Source organism: Ornithorhynchus anatinus, chromosome 13 (assembly GCF_004115215.2).
Source record: "Ornithorhynchus anatinus isolate Pmale09 chromosome 13, mOrnAna1.pri.v4, whole genome shotgun sequence".
NCBI classification, from domain to species: Eukaryota; Metazoa; Chordata; class Mammalia; order Monotremata; family Ornithorhynchidae; genus Ornithorhynchus; species Ornithorhynchus anatinus.
In genome coordinates, this window is record NC_041740.1 from 28,238,651 (window position 1) to 28,261,720 (window position 23,070).

The 23,070-nt window shown below is 47.0% G+C and overlaps 1 pseudogene; it reads left to right on the plus strand.

Moving 5' to 3' along the window:
* The first annotated feature begins 4,641 nt into the window (after positions 1-4,641).
* LOC114815942 lies at positions 4,642-19,795 on the plus strand (annotated as a pseudogene).
* The last annotated feature ends 3,275 nt before the right edge of the window (positions 19,796-23,070 follow it).

The following is a 23,070-nucleotide window of genomic DNA, read 5'->3' on the forward strand; positions in this document are numbered from 1 at the left end:
ATTCCGCTTATGGAAGTTAAATAAATTCCATATTGTAGATTTGTAAATATCTTAGATGATCTAGGCCTCAAATATATGTACTAAATTATAGTAGTACTAAACTGGTCTGATTTTATATTGTGGTGATTTTATCATTATTGGAAATAATTACGATAGTATTGCTGTCCTTTCAAGCTGATGACACATTTGAACTACAAAATGATATAATTATTTGAGCTGTCACCTCTTTATCCCTAATGAGCACTGCTTGTCACACACCATTCCCTCCCATAACCCTCTTTCACATTCATTCCCACTCACCAACTCCACACTTAATCCCCTCTGTAAATAATAATAATGATAATTGTGGTATTTATTAAGCACTTACTATGTACCAGGACTATACTAAGCACTGGGATGAATACAAGGTAATCAGGTTGGACACAGTCCCTGTTTCACATGGGGCTTACAGTCTTAATCCCCATTTTACAGATGAGTTAACTGAGGCCCAAAGAAGTTAAGTGACTTGCCCAGAATCACACAGCAGACAAGTGGCGGAGCTGGGATTAGAACCCATATCCTTCTGACTCCCAGGCCTAGGCCTATACTCTATTTACTAGGCCACAGTGCTTCTCAATGACATGAAAACTAAACTAAATGAAAACTCTCTCATACAAACATACACATATGAATATATATCTATATAGATATATACAAATACACATTCATCTCCACATATTGGCCCACAGAAATCATCCCCGGAGCTCAATGCACTGTGGGGACAAACAACAACAATACATGGTCGTGGGCTACTATGAGACAATTTCTTATCACTTATTCCTGATGCCAAGTTACGTTATTAATCCTCCTAATCTGACATAATGCCTAACCCTGCTATTACTTGGGAATCTTTCTAGGGGTTTTTGTGAGCCCTCAGTTAAAAGCCCCTGATTGAATAACACTTTAGTTTACTTTTCTTATAATTTATGGTAGCTGAGCACTAACTCATTTTGCAGTTATTGATCTTACCTCCCATGATTAAATACCTCATTTTGTCATGTAGAAGATCTCTATCTGAACAGTTCAATTGAGAAAAAGGGGTCTTAACAGTAGAATAAATAATGATTTCCAAACCATGTTAAGAAGGAAGTTCATTGTTTACTTTCTGAAACACAGGACATTACAATCTACTAACAGAATTATTTAGCAATTGCATTTAGAGATGAATTTAAATGAGTTTTGATACATTTAATTTTATGGGTAGGTATTTAATTTTAATTGTCCTGCCATTGCTTCAAGCTCAATATGTCTTAAACCAAAGATCTCATCTTTCCTTCTAAATTATCAAGTGCTAAATACCATGCTGAACATACAGAAGGTGCTCAATTAGTCCCAATAAATACTATTTATTTTGACTGAGTGAAGCGTGGCCTAGTGGATAGAGCATGGGCTTGGGAGTCAGAAGGCCATGAGTTCTAATCCCTCCTCTGCCATTTGTCTGCTGTGTGACCTTGGGCAAGTCACTTAACTTCTCTGTTTATCAGTTGTCTTATCTGCAAAATGGGGTTTAAGACTGTGAGCCCCATGTCGGACAGGGACTGAGTCCACCCTGATTAGCCTGTATTTACCCTAGTGCTTAGAACAGTGCCTTGCACATAGTAAATTCTTAACAAATACCATAAAAAAGATAAATTTAGTATTTGCACTGTACAAAATTTTTGTATTTGTGTAATTGAAGAAAACATCTTCCAGAAATGTTGGAATATTACTGAGCTTGATACTTCTCTGAAAGGTAGAAGGAATTCACACTACCAAGAAAAAGAGGAGAATAAATGTGTACTTCTCTTCCAAAGAGTCACTTATTGAACATGTCTACTAACAAATTAAGGGATGTAATAGGCCTAGTGGAACAGGCCTGGCAGTTAGAGGACCTGGATTCTCATGCCAGCTTTGCCAACTGCCTGTGTGACCTTGTTTGGACAAGTCTGTAAGCGTCTCTATGCCTCAGTTTACTCATCTAAAAATGAGGATTAAATGCCTCTCTCTTCCTGCTTAGATTATGAGCCCTGAGAGGGCCAGGGATAGTGTCTGACCTGATTCTCTTCTATCTACCTCATTGGATAGTCTGGCACTTGGCACATAGAGGTTAGAAAATACCACAGTCATTTTTGTCTCCTAATGAAATGGCAAAGAGTCTGTCATTGGGAATGAGTGAGATACAGCCAAGAGGTGAGGCTACCTAAAGATTTTTGACAGCTGATCACCCCCAGTGGGATGGGGTGGTTCAGCCTGAGAAATCTGGGGCACAGCCACTGCTTTCTCCATTATGAGTCAGGCCACTTACTAAGCAACTAAATAGGAGCTTCTCCAAACCTTCTACCCTTAATGAGAATTGCCATTATGACATTACCCCTTTCTCCTTGCCCCCTTCTGCTCCCCATCCGCAAGTATTACTTCCACTCTGGTCCCACTCTGGTGGGCTAAAATTTGCCCAAGTATTGGCAGGAGTTGGGGAGGATACACTGATGGGATTCTGAATACTAATAATTGTGATATTTGTTAGTGCTTACTATGTTTCAGGCTCTGTACTAAGTGTTGAGGTTGATACAAACAAATCAGGTTGGACACAATCCACGTCCCATATGGGGCTCATGTTCTTAATAGCCATTTTCCAGAAGGGGTAACTTAGGCCCAGAGAAGTGAAGTGACTTGCCCAAGGTTACACAGAAGACAGTGGCAGAGCCAGGACTAGAACACAGTACCTTCTGACTCCGAGGCCCGTACTCTATACACTAGTTTATGTTGGCGGGTTGTTCCCCAGAGCCGGTACCCAGATCAGTTCTTGTTTAGGAGTGTTGTAAGGAGAGAACTGGAGAAGGCTGTAACTTCTGCAGGTTCTGATAGAATGGCACCTCTGGGTAAAATCCCTACAAATTTTGGTGTTTCCAAAATGATGCTCTCCTGAGCTCACCACGGCCTAGGGACAACAGAGAGCAGGGAACTGCCTCTTGGGAGATGATCGTTTCCTGCAGAAACGATCTGGGCATGTCACTCCCCTTCTTAAACAACTCCAGTGGTTGCCTATCGACCTCCGCTCCAAACAAAAACTCCTCACTCTAGGCTTCAAGGCTCTCCATCACCTTGCCCCTTCCTACCTCTCCTCCCTTCTCTCTTTCTACCGCCCACCCCGCACACTCCGCTCCTCTGCCGCCCACCTCCTCACCGTCCCTCGGTCTCGCCTATCCCGCCGTCGACCCCTGGGTCACGTCGTCCCGCGGTCCTGGAACGCCCTCCCTCCTCACCTCCGCCAAACTGATTCTCTTCCCCTCTTCAAAACCCTACTTAAAAATCACCTCCTCCAAGAGGCGTTCCCAGACTGAGCTCCTCTTCCCCCTCTACTCCCTCTGCCATCCCCCCTTTACCTCTCCGCAGCTATAGCCTCATTTTCCCCTTTTCCCTCTGCTCCTCCACCTCTCCCTTCCCATCCCCACAGCACTGTACTCGTCCGCTCAACTGTATATATTTTCGTTACCCTATTTATTTTGTTAATGAATTGTACATCGCCTTGATTCTATTTAGTTGCCATCGGTTTTTACGAGATGTTCTTCCCCTTGACGCTGTTTATTGCCATTGTTCTTGTCTGTCCGTCTCCCCCGATTAGACTGTAAGCCCGTCAAACGGCAGGGACTGTCTCTATCTGTTGCCGACTTGTTCATCCCAAGCGCTTAGTACAGTGCTCTGCACATAGTAAGCGCTCAATAAATACTATTGAATGAATGAATGAATGAGCTGTTGTGGTTCCCCAGGCACAGGCAGTGAATTTTTTTTTCAGGAAGGGCAAAAGGGGTCACACTCTGCTCAGGTAAATCCACTGAAGTCACCAGAGCCCTAATCTCACCCTGATAAGGGGCCAAGCAGAGTTCCACACTTCTGAGTCCCTGGCAACAACACCCTCCGAGCTCAGGAAATTTGAAATAGTCCAGTTGTGTTTTGGTAAAAGTTTCTTTAAAAAAAAAAAGTCAGGTTATAAACTCCATTGTTAAGTAAACTGCCATTTCCAGGATGCTGATGACAGTTTTCTTGAGAAGTCATTATCATTTTTTCTAGGATCCCATTCACATCCCAATCTTCTTGTGCCTTCAAAGAGCTTGTGCTTTACCTTGCCTTTTAACATCTTCATTTGGTGACTGAGCCCTAAGCACATGTTTGACAGTGAAAGTCTCTCTCTCTCTCTCTCTCTCTCCCTCTCTCTCTCTCGCTCGCTCGCTCGCTCTCGCTCCCTCCATTCCCAGTGAATACCTCTTACTATTGTCACTATCACAGAGCACAAAGTGATCCTGCCAATCTTGAATAACTCAGTCTTTATTTCTATGGCGAGTGCTTGGGAGATTCTTTAAAAGTCCACTTCGGTATGCCAGGTACTTTGGGGGAAGAACCATCATTATCCTAGATCACACAATCTCCAATTACAGAATAACAAAGCACTTCAATGTCTCTAAATGTCTCCAGTAAATAACAATTAACTGCTAACAAGCATTAAGAAATCAAAGCTTCTTAGTCTTTTAGAGAGATTATTTAAGCTTAAATTGTGCACAGACATTCAGAACTAATATACCCATAATATTTAGTGTGCTCCTTAGCTGTTCTAAATGAGAAGGCACTATGGCACTGTTTATTAGGTTGCTGGATGTATGTTAACACTGCACCTTATCTTTCACAAGCAACCGGAGAATATAAAAGTGCCTAGTTACAGAATCCACATTAACAATGGCAGCACTGTAGTTCTTTGTAGGTGACATCTATTAGGTACAAAGACTGAAGAACAGAACATTAAGTCAATATTCATAGACTGTAGTCTTTTCTAATCTGTTTTCAATTAATGACACATGAAATCACAGAAAGACTATCTTTTTTCCACTGATGGTAGGAAATTAAGTTTGTTGTTCGTCTTCTGTAATGCTCAATTAAAAGCTTTAGCAAGGTAGCTGAAACAACCCTTGATTCCCTAATAATTCCCTTTGACTTAAGGAGAAAATGGGCCTGATAAATGTTTAGCTCATAGATTCATATTTAAAATAATGAAGAGGGACAAAAGAGATTGACCCACAGGACAGTTTATTAACCCTTAGTTGGGGAAGAATTTAATAGTGAACCCAGTGAAAAGAATTTGAAAATTCAGATAAGGCAAAAACCATTTCCTAGCAGTTACTAATGTAGTCTCTGTGATAGTAACGTCCGCTTTGCCAAAACCCAGAAAAAATGGATTGTCCATTACATAATAGCACTTACAGTTGCTCTGCATAAGAATTTAAATCCATGTATTCTAGAAGCTATTGGGTGTTTATTAGAAGTGTAATCTTTTCCAGTTTAACCGTTTTAAATACTGGCTTAAAATTGGTATTTTCTCACTGAAACTGAATTGAATGGTATTCATCAGTTTGTGCACACATATTTGACCAAGTAAAATGATCCACAATAAGACTTTTGAGCTGAGGATTCTGATTAGTGCCTATGAAGATTAATGGCGATACACAAGGGATTAGCTCCAATCTCACGTATAAACCAAGCTGATTTGTGAATCTTTACTGTTACACTTGTACAGGGTAAATTAATTTCAGATGTGATGATTTTCCAGGCAAAACCAGGAATCTTTAAATATAAGACCAAGACTAAAGCAAATGTGCCCTTCAGTGATTCTTTAGATTTAGAAATCCAAGGTTGAGACAAACATCTTGTGGAAATAAAAGTTAATGCACAACATAAAGGTAAGGCAGCATTCCAAATGTACCAGTCAATTGAGGGATCAGAGAACCCTAGAGGTCTATTCTGTGGGACCCTTAAGGTTTTCAGGTTGCTTTAGGAGCTCAGGGAGTTCAGAAAACTTACAGGATTTCCAAAAGGTAAATCCCAAAATATATCCTAGGCTCTGCCCTAAAGGAAAGTCAGGTGGTCCCTTGGAGGCCTGAAATAAGTCAACTCTACTCCTCAGAGGTACATATTTCTGGTCTCCAGACTTAGATTGTGAGGGCCAGGGACCGTGTCTAATATTCATCCTTATGCTTTTTCCAGGCCTTATTTCAGTGCTTTGTATGCAGCAGGCACTTAATAAATCCCACTGCCATAAAGATTATTATATACTACTATACTGATATATATATAGTATTCGAGGAAGAAACCCAAATAGTTACGCTCACCTGTGAATGAGTGTGTGACCTAAAAGGTCAACATGGGACGCACAACCCCAGCTACATTTTGCACATAAAAAGCCCCTCACTTATGTTGTTATTGTGTTGTATTGTTATGACCACATTCTCACCAATCCAAATCTATTTTCTGAGTATTTCTCTTATAACATTTAGTTGACAGTTTGTATTTCATCATGGGGCAAAGTCAGAATAAGGTTTTATAATAGTTTGGAAATGAAATCAATTTGAACTCAAGTGCCAGTGTTTTGGATCAGACAAGCTTTAGAAATTAGGATTGTTTTATTGTTATATTCTATTCTCCCAAGCACTTAGGACACAGTAAGCATTCAGTAAGTATGCTCGACAAAGCAGCATTAGCAGAGGTTTGAAATTATTAATGGATTTGTACCTATACAGTGTTTCATTCCTTTAAGTTTTGAATAATAGGCATTCTCTTAATGAGAAATAAATTGTATCCAAATTTCAAAGTTCAGAACTGTTGCTTTAAGCTATGTTAAGCTATTTGAACCCAGGTCAATCTGCTAGGTCTATATTCAGGTGTGAAAAATATACTAGAAATCTTAGAATGTCACACTCATTTGAGATTTGAGATTAACCTAACAAAACTACCCCTGAGTATCTTTCTCACACAGGACTCCACCCTGACCAAGAGGATTGAAGCAGCTTCTTGCCTACATTACATCGTTACAGCCACATGGAGCAAGTTTAATGGAATGTTTAAAAAAACCTCATAAATTACATCTGACCTAACAGCATTAATGACATTTTATTCATTTGAGAAGCAGCATGGCCTAATGAATAGAGCCCATATTTGGATGGTGTTGGGGAAATTTAGTGAAAATATGATGTAATATTTGCTCTATCCATTCACTTCAGGTTTTTGTAAAACTTGATCATGTTATTCTCAGCCTTCCATTTTTTAATCTGATTGGTTTTAGCATTTTCAATCTCTGCTCCATCTACCCAACTGGAGGTAATGGCTGACCTCCTGTTTCCATTCCTCTTCAGCCTCAAAAGTGATTTAGGAATCCTGTGGATTTGCACTGGAAATAGAGACAATGGCAGGGTGTCTGGGCTCTGAGGAATACTCCACCTTGGTCCTAGAATTCCATAATTAAAAATAGAAAATGAAAAGAAGTAGTGTGGCCTAATGGATAGAGCATGGTGCTGGGAGTAAAGGAGACCTGGGTTTGAAACTGGGCTCTGCCACTTGTCTGCTAGGTGACCTTGGTCAAGTCACTTCACGTCTTGGTAGCTCAGTTACCTCATCTGTAAAATGGGGATTAAGACTGTGAGCCCCATGGAGGACATGGACTGTGTCCAACCTGATTAGCTTATATCTATCCCAGCACTCTGTACAGTGCCTGGAACATGGTAAAGCACTTAATGACTACCACAAAAAAAAAATTAAGAAACCATTAGGTTTCCCCCCAATTCAAATACAAAACCTCGTATGGGTGTGTGAGTGTATGACTGAGTTTGTGTGCCTTTGTGAAATGGATTGAGCTCCCTCTCACTGTTTGTTTGCTAAACAAAAGTCAAACCATCTGTGAATATAAAACTTTTGGGTTTGGAATCATTTTCCCCATCTTGTTCAGCAGTAGTTCTCAAAATTAAAGTTAAATGGAGTTAGAGGAAAAATTCTATTTTTATCCATGTTTAAATATGTACAATTATTACTCAATTGCCATTCTTGTAAAAAATAAGTTAAACCTCACTTTGGATGCACAGTGTAATTCTCGTGAAAAGAAGGCATACTCATTAGCTTCTACACAAGGCCATCTCTGAATCATTGTCTGAAGCCCTCGAGTAATTTAATTCAATCTCTTTCCATAACTTTTTTGTTGGCCCATTTTCTTACGTTTTCCAGGCGTGCTTCCTCTCTGTTGGGGCCTTACCACGATGAGTCAACTTGTGGAGTTATGAGGGCCCCAGTTCACAAATGACAGTTAAGAACTAGTGTTCACAGGGGAGCATTTGCAGGCAATAATCAGCCTTTGTGGTTTCGTGTCTTGGTTACCAGAAGTCATGTCTGCCTTGTAATATTCATACGAGGGACTTAACTCCCTTAATATGGTAAGGAGAAGGATTGAAAAGCCACGAGACAAAGACATGGTAAAAGAGGATTTCTGTGGAGTTGATTTGGGAGACTTTTTATTGGTGAATGTGGAACTGTTGGTTTGGGAAAAGAAAAATGGGAAAGAATTCAAAATTGAGGGGTCGTCTTTAAAAGTGGAAAGATTGGAGTTCTCATTTGTTGTGGGGGAAGACCTAGTTGTAGAAAGAGGTGTAATTGTAGGAATTTACTGTCAATTTTGATTGTGAGATGAATAAGGTAAATTGAAATTCCATTTGGATTCAGTTATCTGTTTCAACCACTGTTCCATTATACAGTAGAAAGACAATTATCTCAATAGTCAGTATGCATTCCAACCACTTTTACAGATTGAGGTCATCTCAGTTAATGAATAAAATAAGAAGGCTTGGGTTGCCTAATAAAATGGGCTAAGTGCCTGTATTTGACAGCTTAATCCCATTTCTTTGTTTTCTGGCTTTATTTATGACATCTGAGCTAGATCCTTTCCTGGTTAATATGGACATTGTAACACTGCAAGATTGTATCAGCAATTCTGTAATGATTTCACATCCTCACAGATTGACTGCCTCCAAACTGGCGTCTATCGCCTTCAATCCACAGAAACCACCCTTTCAAAGGTCACCAATGATCTTCTTCTTGCCAAATCCAGTGGCCTCTAATCTTCCTCGATCCATCTCTCAGCTGCTTTCAACAGTGTGGACCACCCCCTTCTTCTGAAAACATTACCTAACCTTGGCTTCACTGATTCTGTTCTCTCCTGTTTCTCCTTTTATCTCTCTGCACATTCATTCTCAGTCTCCTTCGTGGGTTCCTTCTCTGCCTCCCTAACCCTGGGGGTCTCTCAAGGTTCAATTCTGGGTCCCCTTCTATTCTCCATCTACACCAACTCCCTTGGAGAGCTCATTGTCTCCCATGGTTTCAACTACCACCTCTGTTTGGATGACACCCAAATCTACATCTCCAGCCTTGATCTCTCTCTCTCTCTCTCTCTCTCTCTCTCTCTCCTTCTCTCCCTCTCTCTCTCTCTCTCTCTCTCTCCAGTCTTTCATCGCCTCAGATTCCAGACTCCTCTACTAGGATGTCCTCTTGTTTATTGTTGCATTGTATTTTCCCAAGCGCATAGTACAGTGCTCTACACACAATGAGTGCTCAGTAAATATGACTGAGTGAGAGAATCTTGAACTGTAGAAAAAAATTTATGAACCACTCTTTAGTTAACTCTCAACACAGTTCTGAGAGGTTTGTCAATTTTGGACTTCATCCATCCAACTCAAGATACTCAAATAATCTAGGTTATAGCAGTATGTCAGTTGATGTTTCTTGTTTGCCAACATAATGATTGTGATCAGAACAACACTACTTCTTGCTTGGAGTAGATCAGGGCAATAGTGCTCCGTTACCAAGACCTGCCAGTTTCACCTTTACAATATCGCCAAGATCCGTCCTTTCCTCTCCACCCAAACGACTACCTTACTGCTACGGGCTCTTGTTATATCCCGACTAGACTACTGTATCAGCCTTCTCTCTGATCTCCCTTCCTCCTCTCTCGCCCCACTCCAGTCTATTCTCCACTCTGCTGCCGGGCTCATCTTCCTGCAGAAATGCTCTGGGTATGTCACTCCCCTTCTTAAACACCTCCAGTGGGTGCCTATCAACCTCCGCTCCAAACAAAAACTTCTCACTCTAAGCTTCAAGGCTCTCCATTACCTTACCCCTTCCTACCTCTCCTCCCTCCTCTCTTTCTACTGCCCACCCCGCACGCTCCGCTCCTCTGCCGCCCACCTCCTCACCGTCCCTCGGTCTCGCCTACCCCGCCGTTGACCCCTGGGCCACGTCCTCCCGCAGTCCTGGAATGCCCTCCCTCCTCACCTCCACCAAACTAATTCTCTTCCCCTCTTCAAAACCGTACTTAAAACTCACCTCCTCCAAGATGCCGTCCCAGACTGAGCTCCCCTTCTCCCTCTACTCCCTCTACCGCCCCTCCTTCACCTCTCCGCAGCTTAATCCTCTTTTCCCCCCATTTCCCTCTGCTCCTCCCCCTCTCCCTTCCCATCCCCTCAACACTGTACTCGTCTGCTCAACTGTATATATTTTCATTGCCATATTTATTTTGTTAATGAAATGGACATCGCCTTGATTCTATTTAGTTGCCATTGTTTTTACGAGATGTTCTTCCCCTTGACTCTATTTATTGCCATTGTTCTTGTCTGTCTGTCTCCCCCGATTAGACTGTAAGCCTGTCAAAGGGCAGGGACTGTCTCTATCTGTTGCCGACTTGTTCATTCCAAGCGCTTAGTACAGTGCTCTGCACATAGTAAGCACTCAGTAAATACTATTGAATGAATAGTGCTGTCCAGAATGATAACTTCCACAGCTATCCCCCATAATGAGAGTAATGCTATTATTGGACAGTGGTGTCATTAGTATCTGGTTGTAGTGATAAATGTTGCATGGATTTTAATTCTTAAAAGACTGTCCCTCTCTAACCACTGCTGGTTTCAACCAAATGAAAACAATAAATAAATAAGTTGAGGCATTGAAGGCTCATAGGACCGGCCTTCAACTCTGAAGAGATTGTCTACCTCTGAACATTTCTTAAATTTTGCTTATTACTTGTGGGAAGATAAGGGAGGAGAACAGAAAATCCTGGCTTTTATTTTTTATTATAATAATAATGTTGGTATTTGTTAAGTGCTTACTATGTGTAGAGCACTGTTCTAAGTGCTGGGATAGATACAGGGTAATCAGGTTGTCCCAGATGAGGTTCACAATCTTAATCCCCATTTTACAGATAAGGTAACTGAGGCACAGAGAAGTTAAGTGACTTGCCCACAGTCACACAGCTGACAAGTGGCAGAGCTGGGATTTGAGCCCACGACCTCTGACACCCAAGCCCATGCTCTTTCCACTGAGCCACACTGCTTCTCTAATAATAAGGATAATAAGGGTAATAATAAGGATGATGGTATTTGTTAAGTGCTTATTAAGTACCAGGCACTGTTCTAAACACTGGGGCTGATACAATAGAGGTGGACATAGTGCCTGTCTCACATGGGCTCACAGTCTCAATCCCATTTTACAGATGAAGGCACTGAGGCACAGAGAAGTGAAGTGACTTACCCAAGGTCACACAGCAGACAAGTTCCAAAACAGGCATTGGAACCCATGACCTACAGACTCCTAAGATGGTGCTAAATTCTTAATTTGGTCATACATAAAAAATCAAACCTCTAAAATTCAGGTGAAAATTCAATATAACATTGATTTATAAAATTGTGGGAATTATTCATTATAACAAGTATTCCATCTATTCGAATGAGTAACGTCAAGTGATTTCAATGCACACTCATGCATTTCATTACCAATAACTGGGTTCCCTTTATGTAGACACAAATCCACATGCTCCCCTGTTCTTTTTTATTCTTTTGCCCATAAACATTTATGCACTCACAATCTGATGCATCTGCAACAAAAAGGAAAGTGATTAAAGGTTTACAGGAGAACTGGTGTGGCAGTGTATCTTAATGGAAAAGGCATGAGTAATGAGGCCCAAATTCTACTCCCAGTTCTGTTCCTTGCCTGCTGTGTGACCTTGAGCAAGTTACTTAGCTTCTCTGATCCTCATAAATGGGAATGAGAATAAAACCTCTACCCTCCCTATCCCTTAGATTGGAAATCCCACGTGGAACAGGGGATTCACGCCTCAGATTGTGAGCAAGTTATTTAGCTTCTCTGATCCTCATAAATGGGAATGAGAATAAAACATCTGCCCTCCCTATCCCTTAGATTGGGAATCCCACGTGGAACAGGGCATGTCATAACTGAGTATCTTGTATCTATCCTAGTGCTTAGCCCAGGGCAAAGCATATAGAAAGAGCTTAATAAAAATTTTAAGTAGCAGCCAGCGAGAATGACCCCTGAGATTGAAGGGTGGAGAGAAAATCCCTTAAAAGTGATTTAACGAGTAAAGTAGGAAACTGTCCTATTGTCCTACTGGCAACTGGATTAGGAATTCCAGAATAGACGGAAGCAAATCTTTGCCCACATAAGCTGCTTTCAGTAGATTCATTTTCTCTTGCTACTACTCTAATAGTAGATATAGAAAAGCAGAGAGACCTGGCAGAAAGAGGATGAGCCTGTGAGTAAGAGGATCTGAGTTCTAATTCCAGGTCTTCCACTTGTCTGCTGTGGGACCTTGGGCAAGTCACTTTATGTCTCTGTGCCTCAATTACCTCTTCTGTAAAATGGGGATTAAAAGCAGGAGTCCCATGTGGGACCAGGACCTTGTCCCATCTTTTTAGCTTGTCTGTACCCCAGTACTGATGCAGATCTTGGCACATAGAAAGTGCTTAACAAATATTAAAAAAAGAACTCTATGTATCTTCCATTAAGGTAAAATAATAATGGTATTTGTTAAGCACTTACTATGTGCCAAGAACTATACTAAGAGCTGGAATATCCATGTGAGCAGGGAACCGGCAATGTTTGGAATTTGTTTCCCTGGACAAATCCTTTCATGCTAGAGATTCAATCCAATCCTATCCCTTATCCCCTATCCCCTATCCCATCCTACCCTATCTTTCCCAAAGCCATCCTCTCTTCCAATGAAGCTGCTAGGGCTTCCGCCCGGGACACCTAATTTCTAAGCGAGCTGCTTCCAATCAAGTGGATTACTGACATTGGGCCCAGCCGCACCCCTCCCTGCCCTATATAAGCCTCCAGAGCTTGAGGCTATTTGGAGTTGAGTGTGTTGGCTTTAATGTGAGGGGTTGTGGAGTTTAGGAGGATAAGAGGATCGTTTTGGGGGGTGAAGGAGGTGTGGAGTTTGGGGTAACTTTGAATCTGCTTTCTGGCATGCTTACTAGGGGCTCTTCTGGGCTAGGTGATTTCCTTAAAGGTGTCTGTGGCAGGCTATGAGGACATATAATCTTTTCCCTTTCCCGACCTTATTCGTGCCCGTGAGGGAAGTGGGCAGCTGGGTGAAGGGCCTAACACTCCATTTCAGTAAGGCTTCTTGGCCACTCAAAATACCTCTTTGTTCTCCAGCCTTTCTCTGTGGCTGTGGAAATTCCAAGAGACACTTCCTTCCTGCAATTAATCAGTGGTGTTTACTATGCTTACTATGTGTAGAGCATTGTACTACATGTTTAGGAGAGTATAGTGCAACAGAATTAACAGACATGTTCACTGCAGCCCTGACTTGCCACCTTAACAGTCCTGTCCCCACTTTTCTGCTCTCCTTCCCTTCCACCTTCAAGATATGCTTGTCTCCCATATACTACCAGAGTACCCTTTCAATCTTATAAATCCAACATCAGCTTGGTGGGTGTACCTAAATGCATGGGTTAGTTGAAAGGGTAAATAAAGTGTGTGTGTGTGTGTGTGTGTCTGTGTGTGTGTGGTGGGGTTGGGTGGGATGTGAGTTTTAGTCAGGGAAGGCTTACTAAAGAAGAAAGAATTTCAGTAGGGCACTTAAAGTTTTGGGAGACCACTGGTATGTCCACTATGTAGGTGGGAGGCTGTGCGGGGATGAGTTGGGTTGGATGTGGTCCACATGACACACGATGAGCAGGCTGGATCTTGCAGGAGCTTCCTAAACTCAACTCAGAGCCATCTAGAGGTGGATGTCTAAGGGGTCCTGGTGATGGGAAGAGAGGGACCAGCCACTTTGCCTACCAGAAGCTTCTTATACTACTTGGCTGTGAATGCTGGTCTTCTTTTAGGGAGGGTGCAGAGGAGTTGAGTTTTAATCTCTGAGGGAAGGTGAAGGGAGTATATGTGGATGATTAAAGGTTACGGCAGGAGAGGAAGGAGGTGGTGCACAGGGGGGCCTATCACTCTCAGCACTGAGGCTGGTTCTGTAAACTGGGGCTAAGGCTCTGTGGAGGAAACTGGTTCTGTCGGGCTTGACTGAGGTGCTGAGAAGATCCAGGACCCCTAATTTTATAGATAGGTTATTCTCCCTGAACCCACAGCTTACAGAAATACTACTCTGGTGAGTCCTTGGGCGGCGACCCCCAGCTGACAGAAGCATTCCGCGACCTCCCCGGCCTCGACCTCAACCTGACCCTCCTGGTGAACTCATCAGTTGGTGGCTCACTGTGCCCTCAGAACCAGACCGGCGGGCACTAGCTCGCGCACTGCGGGCGGGAGGCAGCCGTGCTGAGCCTCATGCTTATGCTGGGCCACACCCTCTACCAGTTCCAGAAGAGGTGAGCAGGCTGAAGACCCCGGGCGGCTGACCCAGTCCCAGTCAGACAGTGCATGGGGCCCAGGAGCAAGGGAAGAGATGGGGGGCTAGAGGGCAGATGGTCTGCATGTGGAGAAGGCTCCTCCCCGCCCCCAGTCCCTCCCCCACACACTTGGATGTTGGGGGAGAGGCAGAGGGAGGAGATACAGTCCCTGCCTTCAAGGTCTGATGAGTAAGTAAGGACACACACTCATATGTGCACACACACACACACACAGAATCTGAGAGAGCTAGAGTGACTGGAGTTAGGCAGGGTTACACACACGCACGCACACACACACACACACACACGGAGCGACTGGAGTCAGGCCGAGGGTCAATCCAGAGGCTGGCTCTGTGGCAGAAGTAGTGCTCAGCTTCAGAAGGAAGAAGTTCCCCGTGTGCTTGCCCTTCGCAGCCGCTACCTGCACTCCCACATTCAGGAGATCCTGTCCAGCTGTGCACTGCCCATCTCGGTGCTCACCTTGTCCCTCGTGAGCTCCTACTGCTTCCAGGAGATAGAGAGTGAGTGTGCTCCGGGGGTCCCCTGTGGTATCGCCCACCCACCCCACCCTGGTCAAGGGCATCTCCGCAAAGCTGAGGCCTCTTCCCCGGCTGCCCGGGTTCAGGGCCCACCTTCTGGGCCCCAGCCTGACTCTGAGCTGGGCCAGATAGATCATCCCAGCCGTGCTGCAGATGTCTGGCAGATGGGGGGGGGCGGAAGGGCTTTGGGGAGAGAAGAGGAAGCGTCTGGACGGGGCCCGGCCATGCAGATCAGGATTTCCTTCGCTCTGATGATTGGGGCAGGAACCACATTGCCGGCTGACGTGAGCGGCCTCGGGAGTAAGTGTGGGGGCGGGAGCGGTTGGCGTGGGGACTTTCTGGCTCAGTCCAGGTGGGAAGAGGGGAAGGCGACACAGCGACCGGGGGTGAGGGTGTCATTCGTTCTGCTCAGTGCACCAACTTGGCTGTGACACTTGCCCCTTCCCCTGGCACTACAGCAAGAGAGCCCGGGGGCATGAGGGAGTGGAGAGCCAAGAGCCAGGATGGGGATGGGGAAAGAACCAGGATGGGAAGGGGGTGGGCTCCTCTCGGCCCCTCTCTGCCCCCTGGTAGTGTCCATGTTCAGCTACAACCCCAGCAAGAGCCTGAGCTGGCACCAAAGCACCTGCTGTCCACTGGTGCGGCCCTGAGCGCTACAGGCCTGGGCTTCTTGCTGTCCATGCTCTTCTTCATCGAGCAGAACATCGTGGCGTTGCTGGCCAACACCCCTGAGAACAGGGATGGCCTCCCCCTGCCCGCCGCCTCGACCAGGCTGGCCCTGACTTCCCTCCACCTCATCTTTTGGATTGATTCAAAGGTGGTTCCAGCGGGAGGAGGCGGTGCCAGGGACTGAGGTTCCCAGGCCTAGAGAAGCAGTACGGCCTAGGGGAGAGGGCCTGGGAGTCAAAAGGACCTGGGTTCTGATCCTGGCTCCCCCACTTGTCTGCTGTGTGACCTTGGGTGAGTCCCATCTCTTCTTTGTGCCTCAGTTACCTCATCTATAAAATGGGGATTAAGACTGTTGGCCCCATGCAGAATAAGGACTCTGTCCAACCTGACAGTGTTGTATGTACTCCACCACTTAGTACGGTGTCTGGCACATAGTAAGTGCTTAACAAATACCATTAAAAAAATAAAATGAGTTGGGAAGTGAGCCTGAGAGGCAGAGGTCGTGGGACCCTGGGGCAGCACTCTCCCTTTTCTATATGCTTCCTCACTTAGTAAGGAGAGAGGGGCTCAGCTCTGTCCCTCCTTGTATCATCATAATTATTGGTGATATTAGTATAAGTGCTAAGTTGTTAAGTATAGGTTTCTATCTGCCAAGCACTGTTCCAAACTCTGGGGGACTCAGAAGTTAATCAGGTTGGACAAAGCCCCCACCCCACAAGTGGCTCACGGTCTAAGTAGGGGGGAGTAGGATTTAATTCCCATTTTACAGATGAGGTAACTGAGGCCCAGAGAGGTGAAGGGACTTGCCCAAGACCACCCAGCAGACACAGGGAGGGAGAGGCGGCATTAGAACCCAGGTCCTCTGATTCCCAGGCCTGGGCTTTTGCCACTAGGCCCCACTGTTTCCTGCATGGTTTGTAGAGTGTGTGTGTGCGTGTGTATTTGTGTGTGTATGTTTGTGAGTGTGTTTTGGTTGTGCCAGACCCTGGATGTCTGTGGTCCATACCAAAGTTTGGTGAAGGGCACAGCCTACCACTGGGAGCTGCTGCTGGTGGCTCTGATCAACATGGGGTTGTCCCTGTTCTGTCTTCCCTGGATCCATGCCAGTGAGGATCCATACCCTCACTGCCCCATGCACGTCCGAGCCCTGGCCCTCATGGAGGAACATGTGGAGAATAGGCACATCTATGAGACGTAAGTGCCACCATCCCTTCCCCAACCCTTGTCCCCACCCCCAGCCCCTCTCTACCCCAGCACCAGCCTCCCCGACAAGGCCTGGGCAGGCGGATTGGCGGGGGGATAGTTACGGGGCAGCAGGCCCCTCATTCATTCATTCAATCATATTTATTGAGCGCTTACTGGATGTAGAGCACTGTACTAAGAGCTTGGGAGAATACAATAGAACAATATAGCAGGCACATTCCCTACCCACAAAGAACTTACAGTCTAGGGGGGAAACAGACATTAGCAGAAATCAATAAATGGCAGATCTGGACCTAAGTGCTGTGGGGCTGGGAGGGGGGATGAATCAAGGGAGCAGGGAGCAAGTCGGAGTGATGCAGAAGGGAGTGGGAGAACAGGAAAGGGGAGCTTAGTCCGGCAAAGCCTCTTGGAGGAGATGGGCCTTCAGTAAGGCTTTGAAGTAGGGCAAAGACATTGTCAGATTTGAGGATGGCTGTGAAGATGAAGATGGATTGGCCAGGCCGGACCTCCCTGCCCCTTTTCCCAGGATCGCGAGTGTGAAGGACACTCAACTGACCACCCTGGTGGCCAACGACACCTGGTGGAGTTGTCCCTCCTGCTGCTGCCCTTTCCGCTGCGGTGGATCCCAAAGCCTGTGCTCTACAGCCTATTCCTCTACATCTCCCTCACCTCCATCGACGGCAACCAGCTGTTCGAGCGGGTCACTCTCCTGTTTAAGGAACAGGTGCCTGGCCTCCTTCCACCCCCCATCTCCCAGTCCCCCCCTGCCCTGGCCTTGTCGGGGGTGGAGGAGGACGCCGACCTCAACTCCCCTGAGCCTCTGCCCCCAGGGCCAGGCTGAGGTCTGGTAAGCCTGACTTGCGCCCACCCTGTGATCCCCTGCTCTCTCTCTCTCCACAGACGGCCTATCCCCAACTCATTACATCTGGTGGGTGCCCCAGCGAACTATCTACTACTTCACCAGGCTGCAGGTGCTCCAGCTGCTGCTCCTCTGAGCGTTCGGCATGTCTCCGGTGCCCTACATTAAGATGATCTTATCCCGGCTGGATTATTGTCAGCCTTCTCTCTGATCTCCCTTCCTCCTGTCTCTCTCTGCTCCAGTCTATTCTTCATTCCGCTGCCCGGCTCATCTTCCTGCAGAAACACTCTGGGCATGTCACTCCCCTTCTTAGAAACCTCCAGTGGTTGCCTATCGACCTCCGCATGAAACAGATACTTCACACTCTAGGCTTCGAGGCTCTTCATCACCTTGCTCCTTCCTACCTCTACTCCCTTATCTCTTTCTACTGCCCACCCCACATGCTCCGCTCCTCTGCCGCCCACCTCCTCACTGTCCCGCGTTCTCACCTATACCGCCGTCGACCCCTGGGCCACGTCCTCCCGCGGTGCTGGAACGTCCTCCCTCCTCACCTCCACCAAACTAATTCTCTTCCCCTCTTCAAAGCCCTACTTACAGCTCACCTCCTCCAAGAGGCCTTCCCAGATTGAGCTCCTCTTTTCCCTCTGCTCCCCCTCTACCACCCCCTTCACCTCCCCTCAGCTGAGCCCTCTTTTCCCCTCTTTCCCTCTGCTCCTCCCCCACTCCCTTCCCCTCCCCTCAGCACTGTACTCGTCCGCTCAACTGTATATATTTTCATTACCCTATTTATTTTGTTAACATGTACATCACCTTGATTCTATTAATTTGCTATTGTTTTAATGAGATGTTCATCCCCTTGATTCTATTTATTTCTATTGTTTTTGTCTGTCTGTCTCCCCCAATTAGACTGTAAGCCCATGAAAGAGTAGGGACTGTCTTTGTTACGATTTGTACATTCCAAGCTCTTAGTACAGTGTTCTGCATATAGTAAGCGCTCAATAAATACTATTGAATGAATAAATGATCTTCCCCCTCATCATGATCTCCATGATCCCCATTAGATGCCCGCCCCTACCTCTTCTGCCTCCCAGGGGCACCCTCCGATCTCTCCCGAGGTGGGGGGGCCTTTGGGCCTATCTCTTTCAGTCAGCCATTTATTCAATCTTACTTATTGAACACTGTACAAAGCACTTGGGAAAGTACAATACAGCAATAAGCAGACACATTCCCAGCCCACAATGAGCTTACAGTCTAGAGACTGCATGGGAAATGTAGGCTGCTCTGCACACAGTAAGTGCCCAATAAATGTGAATGAATGAATGAGATCAGACTAGAATTGTGAACCTGGGCCCACAGTGAGTCACTCGTATTTATTGAGCACTTGCTGAGTGCAGAGCACTATTCTAAGTGCCTGGAAGAGTACAGTATTACAATATAGCGGATACATTCCCTGCCCACAGTAAGCCTACAGTCTAGAGGAAGATTGAGCCTTGCTGATGATGTTTGAAAACCTCCAGGGGCTCCCTCTATCCCCCAGCCTTATCGGAAGCAGCATGGCATAGTGGATAGAGCATGGGCCTCCGAGTCAGAAGGTCATGGGTTCTAATCCCAGCTCCATCACTTGTCTGCTATGTGAACCTGGGCAAGTGACTTCACTTCTCTGGGCCTCAGTTGCCTCATCCGTAAAGTGGGGATTGAGACTGTGAGCCCCAATATGGGACAGGGACTGTGTCCAACCCAATTTGCTTGTACCCACCCCAGCGCTTAGTACAGTGTCTGGCATAGAGTAAGTACTTAACAAATACCATTATTATCATTATCGGGGGGAACAGTGGGGTTCAGCAGGGTCTCCCCCACAAAATGGGTCTCCCTTAACTGTCAGTCTCCCCCTTCAACTCTGCCACCCCACCTGCGCTGCCCCCTCAACTATCTGTGTCTCCCACAAGTACAATCTGCCGCCCAGAATCATCGAAGCCAAGTACCCAGATTCCATGGATGCAGAGTACTAGTTGTGAACATGTGCCGGCCCAGTTTAGCAGTACCCTGACCTCTCTGGCCCCCAGGCTCTTCCTGCCTCCAGCCCAGGCATGGCACCTCTGATAGTTGTGGGCACTGCCATGAGGGGAAGCCCAGCCCTGGCAGGCCCCTGGGATCCACCGGACCCCCGGACCCTCAAAGGCCCAGGCTTCCAGACCCCCAGGGATCTGGCCATCAGGCCACCATGCCTCCTGCCATACCCGTTGTCAACCGGGAGTGGCTTGGGCTGCTTGGGAGCTGAACCCCATGATTCTTCCCTTCCCCTACCACCCTCTTCCCCAGTACCAAAGTCGGGGTCCCACTTCCCCTAGAGCAGGTGTGAGCTGAAGATCACCCCAAATTGTTAAAGTCCCACGGCCAGAAGTGTCCAGACCCAGCAGAACAACCACCGCCCCGACTCTGGCCAGGAGTTGGGCTACCCTAGTTCGGGCCGTCACGGCTGCACTGGTCAGGCTTCAACCACGCCAAGCCTGGCACATACCTGGTACCCAGGGCACAGATGAGCAGACAAATCTGGGTGTGTGCCAGTGTGGGCCAGCCTGTTGGAGCATGACCAGCCTGCGGGAGAGAGCCCCGGCCCTCTGCCCCCAAGAGACAGGACTTTTTGTCCCCAGAGATCTGCGCCCTGCTGAAGATCTGGGTTTCTCCTCTCACCTCTCTTTCGGCCTTCACTCTCCAGCTCCGGGCCCTCCTACCTGCCTGGCTGGTCCCCTCCTTGGGGTCCTCTCTGCCCGGTCACTAACCGTGGGGGTGGAATTTCCCATACCCTTAGACCAAGCACCCTCTGCCTTAGCCAGGAATGGGTTTGGGGTGGGAAGTGCCAGTGCCCACATCAGGGGGAGGGATTTCCTCTCCTCTGACAGGGTCAGATTCCACACTCCCTCAGCTTTGGGAAGATTTAGTCCGGGTACTGTCTGTCCCTTAGGGAGAGGGCAGACTGGGAGTTGCTGACTGTGCCCCCCACCCCCTCACCCAGGTATTTTGGAGAGTGGCGGGAGAAGCCTTATTGGTTGAGTTTGGCCTTGTCATGGACTTCTCTTGCGGGCTACAGTGGGGTGGGGGATTGAAGTCTGCAGGGGCTGCAGCCCCTTCCCAGCTGGTACTTTAAATTTTGGGGATCATCTCAGTGGGGAAGAGAAGACAGACAGGTGAGGGTCCAACAAAGCCCAGGATTGGCGTTAATGGGGATGGTGAAGAGGCTTGAGGGGAGGGAGAGTCACAGAAGCCAGGATTGGGTTCGGGGGGGAGGGGGGACAGAGAGGTTGTCTCCCAGTGGTCAGCCCAGGGAAGGCCAGGGGACTTGGGCTCAAATGCTTCCCCACTAGCCAGGTACTGTCCCAGGGCCTCCCAGTCAGGACCCTGAAGCTGGTTGCTTAGAGGGAAGGCCCAGTGGCATCTGGACCCCCTCCTCACAGGATGGTGGTAGCTGGGCATAACCTTTGTCTCTGGGGTTGGGAGTCATAAAGGGAGAGAGAGCAGGTCCTGAGGCTCTGGGGGACAGGGGCAGCTCCTGTCATTGCAGCAGGGGGGGAGGGGGTATCCCAGTATTCTCACCCGTTCTGGACCCACACCCCATCTGGACATCCCCCAGCCCTACTCCCAGACCCTTATGCCCTGTGGCCAGGCTCCATGCACAGAGGCCCTGCCCACCTCTTGCTCCCAAGCAGGCCTGGGGAGGGGACCTGAGTGGTCTCCATTCTCCTCCACCCTCCTTCCCCCCCACATGGCCTCCCAACCCCCACCCTTCACTAAGGCCTTGGGGCCAGAGATGTTTCAGTGAGATGGTTGATGCGTATTTTCTTTAGATAAGAGTTGCTGCTGAGAAACCCCAAATTCCTTGATTGTCTAAGGAAAGAATAGAGCCTGCAAAAACCAACAATAAACCATTTCTACAGCTGTCCTGCATTCAGAGCTCCCTTCCTGAGTCCTGCCTGGTGTTAGGGGGTGGCAGTGAGCAGCCCCTTCCTTCATCCCAACTCACAGATACCTTACCAGGGTCCCAGAGACCCCAACCCCCCCTACTGCCAATCCATCATATGTATTCAGCATTTACCATGTACAGAGCACTGTCTTACGCACTTGGGAGAGTACAGTAGAACAGACACAATCCCTGCCCACAGTGAGCTTTCAGTCTACTAGCCCTACCTGACCAGGCCTCGGCCCAACCGGAGGGGCTTCTGACCCTGAGAAGGCAGGGAAGACCCTGCGCTTCAGGGTCTCCTATCGGACTACAATGCTGGGGTTGGGAATTCCAGGTAATAAGAAGGGTGGTATTTACTAAGAGCTTACTGTGTGCCAAGCACTGTAATAAGCACTGAGGTAGATACAGGATAATCAGGTCACACATAGTCCCTGTCCTGCGTGGGGCTCACAGTCTGGGAGGAAAAGCGGCCTGGCCTAGCAGATAGATCACGGGCCTTGAAGTCAGAAGGACCTGGGTTCTAGTTCCAGCTGTGCCACGTGTCTGCTGTGTGACTGTGGGTAAGTTACTCTACTTCTCTGTGCCTCGGTTGCCCCATCTGTAAAATGGAGATTGACTGTTAGTCCTGTGGGGGGGACATGGATTGTGTGAATCTGATTAGCTTGAATCTATCCCAGGTACAGTTCCTGGCACATAATGCTTCACAAATACCATAATAAAAGAAGAGGGATTGAATTCCCATTTAACACATGAGGACACCAAGGCCCAGAGAAATGAAGTGTCTTACGTAAAGTCACATAGCAAGCAAGTGGCAGAGGTGGGATTAGAATCCAGGTCCTCTGACGCCCAGGCTCTTTCCATTAGGCCATGCTGCTTCCCTAATCAATGACTTCTGATCCCTGGAGTTCTCCTGCCAACCTTCAGTTGGTTCTATCTCCCTCTCATTCCCTGAGATCCACTGGGCTACCCAAAAATGCGGAGGCAGGCCATTTAAAAAGCCTTCTGGGCCTGACTTGGCAGCAGTCATTGCCCTCCCCGACAGGCCCTGTGGATTTCTACAGTTGGTTTCACTTGGGGTCTTCCCCTGGCAGAGATTCCAGCCCTTACTGATCTCAGGCCTCTAGACTCTTGCTTGTTATGGGTAGGGAACATGTCTACCAATTCTCCCTGGGGTTGCCAATGCCACCAGCTCACCAGGTTTGTGCTTCTTTTGTCTCAGCAGAGACATGAGGGCTGTTGATGGGGGGTAATGAGGAGGAGGAGCCATTGTCTGGAGGTTCACATGGTGCCACGCTTCATTCAATTCAATCATATTTATTGAGTGCT